We start from the raw sequence: 9,886 nt of genomic DNA on the forward strand, positions 1-9,886 counted from the left end.
AATGGGGAAGGAGAAGGTTTGTATTTGGAAAGAGTGATGAGAAGGACTTCTTTCATGGGTGTTTGGCTTTTAATATCATTAAGCTGTATGTTTTCTGCCTTTTCTATATGTGTGTTATAATGCAGTCTTAAATTTTTTAAATTGTTTTAGACAGGTTCCACATTTAACGTAGGTAAATTATCGCTTCCCATCTTTTTTATTATTATGATTCTCCACTATAATGCAAGCTCTACTGGGATAGGGACCTTTGCTGACATGTTCATCAGTTTATCCCTAGTACTTCTTGAATGAATACATAAACCTGATCATTGAATCCTGAATTCAAATCTATATCCAGTGAATTTCAAAACCTTAATCATTAGTCTTTCAGAGTATTAAAGTTAGGCAAGGCCTTCGAGATCATCTAATAAGTATAATCATTTCTCATTATACAGATGAAAAAAGTAGGCCTAAGAGAGGATTGTCTAAAATAACGTTACTGACCTACCAGTTAAGAGTTTGTCTCCAAACCCCAAATCTAGTGTTCTTTTCATTACAACATGGAATAGCAGTGTTGCCACTTAGCAACATAGGTATAGTTGCCTTTTACCATAGTCCATCATATAAATAATGGAAACATCTTTGCTTTCCTTTTTAATCCTTTCTATTCAACTTATTCCACTTGTTAGTTTTAGGCTTTCAAGTACTACACATTAATACTAAATAATTAAGACTCAAGGGGTTGTCGTCCTTTGAATTGTCCTAGTATTCAGTAAACATTAGCTAATATGTTAGCTATTAATAATACTGAAGTCATTTAGATCAGTGAAACAGGAGAGTTTCCAGAAATATACCCAATTATATATGGGAAGTTAGTACATGATAATGGTAGCATGTCAAATTAATAAAAAAGATGAATTATCAGGGTACCTTGCTGGCCCAGTCAGAAGAGCATGCAACTCTTGATCTCAGGGTTGTGAGTTTGATTTCGTTTGTTTTTGTTTTTATTTTTTAAAGATTTTTATTTATTTACTTGAGAGAGAGACAAAGAGTGAGAGAGAGAATGCAAGCCAGGGGAGGAGCAGAGGGAGAGGGACAAGCAGATTCTGTGCTGAGCACAGAGCCTGACTTGGAGCTTGATCCCAGGACCTCGAGATCATGACCTGAGCCAAACCCAAGAGTCAGATGCTTAACCAACCGAGCTACCCAGGCACCTTTGGGGTTTTGAGTTTGAGCCCCATGTGGGGTGTAGAGATTACTAAAAAAAAAAAAAAAAAAAAAAATAGGGATGAGTTATTAAATAAGTGGCAGTACTGCATCAGATAAGAACATACATGGTTACAAGAAGCAACCCTGTGATCAATGGCTTCACTAAATAGGAGTTCCTATTTCTCACATAATAAGAAATCCAAGGATATATAATCCAGGAATAATATGGCAATTTAATGTCATCAAGGACTCAGGCTCGTTTTACATATATGTATTTTCTTAGGATTTTATTTATGTATTTGACAAAGCAAGAGAGCACAAGTAGGGGGAACAGTAGAGGGAGAGGGAGAAGCAGGCTCCCCACTGAGTAGGGAGCCTGATGTGGGGCTCGATCTCAGGGCCCTGGGATCATGACCTGAGCCGAAGGCAGACACTTAACCATCTGAGCTACCCAGGCGCCCCTTGTTTTATCTCTTTACTCTGCTATTTTGGGTGGGTGGCTTTCATTTTCATTGTATCAAAGTAGTTGCTTCACCTCTAGGTATTAAGTATATAGATTAGCAGAAAGAAAGGTGAAAGAGGCCAAAATGATCATGTCAGTCAAAGTTGCCCTTATTTAGAAATTGCACTCTGTGGGGCGCCTGGGTGGCACAGTGGTTAAGTGCCTGCCTTCGGCTCAGGGCGTGATCCCGGCGTTACGGGATCAAGCCCCACATCAGGCTCCTCCGCTATGAGCCTGCTTCTTCCTCTCCCGCTCCCCCTGCTTGTGTTCCCTCTCTCGCTGGCTGTCTCTATCTCTGTCAAATAAATAAATAAAATCTTAAAAAAAAAAAAAAAAGAAATTGCACTCTGTGACTTCCCCCTATATCTTGGGATAGAACTGCATCACTTGGCCACCTTGCTGCAAGAGCCTGGGAAAGTATTTTAAGCTGGGCACATTACTGCCCTAAACAAAGTCACAGTTCCATTAGTAAGGGAGAGTGGATGCCAGGTAGGTAACTAGCAGTGTCTTAGACATGGCAGGCGACTTGGAAAAATATAAAGCTGGATCTGCACCTCACTTCTTATGCCAAAGTAAATTACAGCTATATCAAATATTTTAAAAACAAAAGCCAGAAAAAAACAATAATCTTACATATCTTCCTTGAGAAATTAGGGCTTTCAAAGTATGTCATAAAACACAAAAACCAAAAAGGAAGAGATTAAGAAAGTTGACTACATGTCATTTAAAATGATAAGAAAGGAGAGGGGCGCCTGGGTGGCTCAGTCAGTTAAGCGTCTGCCTTTGGCTCAGGTCATGATCCTGGCTCAGGTCATGATTCTGGGGTCCTGGGATCAAGCTTCCTGCTCAGTGGGAAGCCTGCTTCTCCCACTCCCTCTGCCACTCCCCCTGCTTGTGTGCTCTCTCAAGTAAATAAATACAATCTTTAAAATAAAAAAAAGGATAAACTACAAGTTTAGAAATATTTGTAAGACTTACATAGACAAATGACTAATTTCCTTAATAAAAAAAAGAATATTAATTAGTAATTTAAAATGGTCAAAGGATTTACATGGGCAATCATGTATTATGTAATATGTAAAAGAATATAATTAAAATGGGCAAGGGATATAAATGAGCAATCAAGAGGGGAGAAATGATTTTTAAAAAACATCAGTGAGTATGTACAGATGCACAAATTCATTTGTGATTAAATGCAATTTAAACAGCAACAACATTGGCCCCTCAGATTGCCAAACCTTAAAAAGATTGGTGTTAGTTCAGATTATGAGCAGGTCTGACTAAACTGATAAATATGAGCATGGTTGTCTCAATTGTTAAAATATTGAAATGCATCCTACCAGTGGCAAATAGTATTATGTTACTGCAGGAGCACTGAAGTTAAAATCTGATAGAGATTTGTTAGTTCTATTGTGACATTGGTAATGGACCTTTTGTTATAATAGCATAGGAGAAACATCTGCAACATGTGTTAGCATGTCCTTTGTCATGGTAAATAATGTTGCTTCAGTGTGCTTTACCTGTGAAATGTTTCATGCCCTAACAGTTGCTACTTCTAAATAGTTTCCTTTTCATTTGGTTTTACTTTTAGAGCATTGTAATTCTTAGGTGAAAAGTAGATACATTATTTTAGTATTTTTAAATAGAATTTATAACAAAATATTAATAATGGATATCCCAAAACTGTTTGACACTATCAGTGCAGAACATGTGCATACCCTGTGACCCAGCAATTCCATACGCACACCAACATATAAATTCAGCACTGTGCAATGGAACTTTGTGCAGTGATGGAAGTAGTCTGTATTCAGCGTTGTCTATACAGCAGCTATGTAGCTTTTGAGTACTTAGAATGTGATTAATGCAACTGAGAAAGTGATTTTTTTTTAAAGATTTTATTTATTTATTTGACAGAGACAGCCAGCGAGAGAGGGAACACAAGCAGGGGGAGTGGGAGAGGAAGAAGCAGGCTCCTAGCGGAGGAGCCTGATATGGGGCTTGATCCCAGAAAGCTGGGATCGTGCCCTGAGCCGAAGGCAGACGCTTAACGACTGCGCCACCCAGGCGCCCCAGTGATTTTTTTTTTTTTTAAGTAAGCTCTGTGCCCAATGTGGGCCTTGAACTCACGACCCTTAGATCAAGAGTCCCATGCTCTACCGACTGAACCAGCCAGAAGCCCTGATTTTCCATTTAATTTTATTTAAACTTAAGGAGTCACCTGTAGTTATTAGGTACCGTATTGGTCAGAGTGAGGATTCTTAACAGCACCATTAATAATACACAAAACTGGAAACAACCCAAATAGACAAGTTACGGCACTCTCACACAATAGATTAGATTGAAAGTTCTATACATTTAAAATTATGGATGATCTCAAAAACCGAATGCTTAGCAAAAGAAGCCAGACACAAAATAATATATACTTTATGGTTCTATTTACGTAAAGTACAAAAACTGGATGTTGGTTACTTTTCAGTGTGAAGGAAGTAACTGGAAGAGGCTTCAGGATTGGGGTGTCTAGGATGCTGTTATGTTCTATTGCTCAATCTGGGTGCTAATTATATGGGTGTGTTCAGTATGTGAATATTTATCAAGCTGTACACTTGTAACATGTATACTTTCTATAAGGATATTGTGTTTGAATTAAACCTTGTAAATTGGAGAGGAAAAAAATAAAAACCACCCAGAAAGAAGTGTCAGCAAAATGTTGGTTAGCTTCTTAACATTCCTTTTAAATGTCGTAAATGTTCATGTTCTAAAACTGTGGGAAAATATGATAATGAACTCTAGCTTGGAACATTTCTTGAAACATCCTGAAATGTCTTTTGATACTGTGCAAGAATTATTATAAAATAAAACAAGCGATTTTCATTTCCGAAATGAAAACATGACTTATTGCAGGTAATGTGAATGATGAATGCAAACAGTGATCAAAAATGTAGTGTTGAAGATTGGAAGTGCTAAACTCATATTTCATCCAAAAGCAGTCATGTTCACTTAAAGCTCATACTTTCAAGATTTGCAGTCATCAATGAGAAGATTAAAAGGATCATATATCATTTTCAACAATAAAGAATTTAAAAGTGTCTTCTATAAATTTCACCTGAGAGTTTCAATTGTAATTCAAAGAAAAAAATATTTTGAAAGTATCATTCACATTGTTAACACCAACTACTGTTGTGTTAATGTTAAGTACAAAGAAGGATTTTTAGGCATGAAATGTTTAATAGAACTTATTAATACAGACTCTGCAATTTAGATTTATGGTCTCACTTATAAAACATACCTGACCAAAAAAAAAAGTAAATTTCAATCATTACCACAAAGCTTCAACTGTTACACATAAAAGTGTCTTAATAATTTACTTAAAAGGCGAAATATCACAATTTTTAAAATAGTTTAATGGCTTTCATTATTGCTGTGGAGCTGGAGGTAACATCTGGGGGAAAATATCAAACTTAATTGTAGGCGTTCCAAGGAAAATGATTCCAATAAGAACTATATGTAAACTTTATTGCATTTTGAACAGACAGTACTATGAAATGCTAGGGAAGAAATCTGGAATGATAGCCAAAGTTTAGAAAGATTTCCAGATGTTTTTATTTGGCACAAGGTCACTACACTTGAGTATCTCTAAATGATGCAATAAAGATATAAATAAATGAATCACTAAAGTATTTTCCCAATAAACTGTGTATTTACTATCATAAATTTATGATCACAAAGGTAAAATTTTCTGAGAAAGTATCTGAAGAGCTCAGAATTGTGGTAAGAATGGTAATTGGAATTATAGTTTGGCTTCAGTGGCAGGCTATAGTTTCAGAACTACAAAGGTAATTTGAAAACCGTATTAAGCCTTGCTTGGTTTCTTCATTACAAATTTGGAAATCAGGGGCGCCTGGGTGGCTCATTTGTTAAGCATCTGCCTTCAGCTCAGGGCGTGATCCCAGGTCCCTGGGATTGAGCCCAGCATCAGGCTCCTCTTCGCTGGGAGCCCGCTTCTTCCTCTCCCACTCCCCCTGCTTGTGTTCCCTCTCTCACTGGCTGTCTCTCTCTCTCTGTCAAATAAATAAATAAAATCTTTTTAAAAAAAAAAAAAAGAAATTGGAAATCAGAGCAAACATTTAGAATATGAAAATATTTTTAGAAATTTGGCCTTATTAAAAGATATTTGATCAAACATTATTTGGAGTTTTTCTGTGAGAGTGTTTTGGATGAGATTAATATTTAAATAAGTAGACTGAGTAAAACAGATTGCCCTCCATAAGTGGGGTGGACGTCAACCTGAAGGCCTGAATAGAACAAAAAGGCTGACCTTCCTTCCCACCCCCCCAAATCCCACCCCCAAGAGAGAATTCCTCTTGGCGGACTGCCTTCAAGTTGGGAAATCTTGGTTTTTTTCCTGCCTTCGGACTCAACTCTTCCTGGGTTTCAAGTCTGCCAGCCTTTGGACTGGAACTACACCATTGGCTCTCCTGGGTGTCCGGCTTGCCTACTTACCCTGCATATCTTTGGACTTGTCAGCCTCTGTAATTGTGTGAGCTAATTCCTTATAATAAAACTCTCATATATATTTATACATATATATTTATATGTTTATATATTTACGATTGGTTCTGTTTCCCTGGAGAACCCTGACAATACACTTTTTCCTATGCATAGTCTTAAAACATGGACGTTTTATATAAGTAACTTTTGTACAATCTTATTTAGTGTTCATTGAGAAAGTAGTTATATATAACATTTACCTTTTGAAAGGATAAGGAATGTGGGTTGTCATACTTGTGAACAGCATGTCACAGAACATGGTTACCTGAAAGCTCCACTCACTCCTGAGTACTTTTCGGCTAGTCAGTCTTCCTCAAACCTGGATGTGGTCTAACTGGCACCCAGTGGGATTTCTCTCTCTCTGGTCCTCTGACCCTATAAGTCTGGCAGTGCAGTTGGCTATAGGGTTTATTTTCTTGGAAGCTGAATCACAGCGATGCCTAGCTGATAGTTTCATCTAACACCACGGTTATATGAGGTCTCTTATTATGAACCTGTTTTCTTGTTTTACTGTTGGTCTGGCCTGGTGCTTTGGAGGTTATTTCTTCCCCCAACTCCCCGAGAAGATAAGAAAAAGAGACTCCTAGCTGTTTCCTTCCTGTTACCTACTAAGTCACCATCTTCTCTGTATTTGGACCTTTTCCTAATAGTCTCTAGCCCTTTGCTTATTCAGTGTGGTAGCTTTCTGATAGTAATTTAATGTTTAATCATTCAGGTGTAAGAAACATTGTATTTCTCTGTTTTTCTAAATTAACTTAAATCTAACACCTTCCTCAGGCCTGACTAAAGGACTTTCAATATAGGTGAAATATGGGATTTTTCTAACCCCATCACTGGATCTTACGAGATGCCAAGGATCGAGTGTAGTTCATTGAGTTTTCCATTATTCCCATTGCTTCTTTTAGAGAATGCTATTGCTGGGCGATGGTCCTTCATCAGGCCCTGTTGCTCTGTAAAGGTCATCAAAATGCCCTCACTGCCATCTCCCCACTGACCACAGGCTGGCAGAGCATAGAGACGTCTGTTTTGCTCTTAGGCCCCTGCACTTACGCCAGCCTTGACCACTCTGGACACAGACACCTCTTTCTTTTTTTTGAGGTGGGAAGGGGCAGAGGGAGAAGGAGAGAGAATCTTAAGCAGGTTCCACATGCAGGGTGAAGCTCTCTGCGAGGCTTGATCTCACAACCTTGAAATCATGACCTGAGCCAAAATCAAGAGTCAGATACTTAACAGACTGAGTCACCCAAGTGCCCCAACCCATCCAAACCTCTTAAGAAAACTTCCCCAAACCTAATCCCCTTCCCAGTCCCTGGGACTCCTTTTTCTCTAACCAGGCTACGTCCTCCTTTTTCCATCCCAAGCACCAGTATCTTCCACATCCGTGTTCATCCTCAACACCAGGTTAATTCCTTTTCAACGAAATACTGGAAGAATTTTTTTCCACGACAGCCCCTGAAATACAAAGGAACTGCAGCACACCCCTCACCCTCCCTACACACAATCAGTGGAGATGAACCCAAATTCTAGAACATAAAGTCTTGATTGGAAAATGGGTGATTCCTCTCTATCAAAATGAGGAAATACATTTCCATCATGATGAGTCTATAGTCAGGAAAATAAGACAAAGGTGATATTTCTTTTAAATATACTATGAGACATTTCAGACTTACAAAAAAGATGTGCACATTAATGTAGTCAGCACTTGTGTTAAAAAATAGGGGTGCCTGGGTGGTTCAGATGGTTAAGCATCTGCCTTTGGCTCAGGTCATGATCCTGGGGTCTTGGGATTGAGCCCCGCATCTGGCTCCCTGCTTCGTGGGGAGCCTGCTTCTCCCTCTCCCTCTGCTGCTCCCCCTGCTTGTGCTTTCTCTCACTCTCTCCATTGCTCTGTTAAATTAATAAATAAAAAAATTTTTTAAAAATTTAAGAAATATAGCATTACTATCAGTTTGTATTCCATAATCATATTTTCCTTATTTTTTCTCCCAACAAAAATGAAGACTTCTAAATTTTGTGGTTCTCATTTCCATGCATTTTGTTAAAATTTTACTACATATGTATATATCCTTTTTTTTTTTTAAAGATTTTATTTATTTATTTGACAGAGATAGAGACAGCCAGCGAGAGAGGGAACACAAGCAGGGGGAGTGGGAGAGGAAGAAGCAGGCTCATAGCGGAAGAGCCTGATGTGGGGCTCGATCCCAGAACGCCGGGATCACGCCCTGAGCCGAAGGCAGACGCTTAACTGCTGTGCCACCCAGGCACCCCTACATATGTATATATCCTTAAGCAATATATGTATGGTGGTTTTGTATGTTTTAAGTTTGTACTCCAATAGTATCTTCTGGTGTGTATTCCTCTGCATCCAGCTTCATTTGTGGGGAGATAGCTGCAGATTTACATTTTCACAGCTGTAGAGAATTTCCTTGAATGAATATACCACATCCTACTTACCTTTCTCCTGTAGATGGGTTGGGTTGTTACCAAGTATGTATTACCAAGTATTACACACAACGTAGCTATGAGCATTCTTTTTCATAGTGCCTTGTTGATTCAAGTAACATTTCTCTAAAGGAAACTTTACCTAGGAGTAGAATTGCCGGGTCCTAGGGCATGAACATCTACTTCAATATCAGCTGCAAATTGGTCTCCAAAGTTGAGACACCAACATACCCTTGTAACCTTTTGCTTCACATCTTTACCAATGCTTAACATGCTCCGAATTCTTAACTTTTGCCAATGTAATGGTATTTCATTGTGGTTTTAATGTCCCTGATTACCAGTGAAGTGGAGCATTATTCATGTTTGTTAGCTATTCATTTTCCTTTTCTGTAAAGGGCTCTTGTGCTTGTTCATACCCTCTGTCATCATCATCATTATTATTATTTTACAATATTGGGTTGTCTTTTTTGTACTGATTTATAGGAGTACTTTATGTGCTCAAGAAACTAATTCCTTGTCATTGATTTGCATTTGCAAATATATTCTTCCAGTCTGCAGCTTGTCTTTATTTTGTTTGTGGTATTTTTGGATGTACAGAATTTTAAAACTTTAATATAGTCAAATGGCAGTTTTCTTTCATGTGTGCCTTAATTTTGTTTTAAAAAACTCTTTTAGGGGCACCTGGGTGGCTCAGTTGGTTGGGCATCTGCCTTTGGCTTGGGTCATGATCTCAGGGTCCTGGGATCAAGCCCCACATCGGGCTCCCTGTTCAGCATAGAGTCTGCTTCTCCCTCTCTCAGTGACCCTCCTCCCTGCTTGTGCTCTCTTTCTCTCTCTCTCTCTGTCAAGTAAATAAATAAAATCTTTAAAAAATTAATAAAATTTTTCATGATATCACTCCCAAAGTTAAGGGTATATGTCTAATGTATGTTCAACATTCTTCTTTTTGCTATTACAGTATCGTCCAAGTATAAATTCACACTGGTGTCATGATACAAGTCTATCTTTCTGGTCAGAATTCAACTTGGCTTACAAGTGATTCTTTTTTTTTTTTTTTTTTTTAAGATTTTATTTATTTATTCAACAGAGAGAGAGAGAGCCAGCGAGAGAGGGAACACAAGCAGGGGGAGTGGGAGAGGAAGAAGCAGGCTCCCAGCGGAGGAGCCTGATGTGGGGCTCGATCCCACAACGCCGGGATCACGCCCT

The sequence above is a fragment of the Ursus maritimus genome, unplaced genomic scaffold (genome assembly GCF_017311325.1).
Source record: "Ursus maritimus isolate PB19 unplaced genomic scaffold, ASM1731132v1 scaffold_6, whole genome shotgun sequence".
NCBI lineage: Eukaryota > Metazoa > Chordata > Mammalia > Carnivora > Ursidae > Ursus > Ursus maritimus.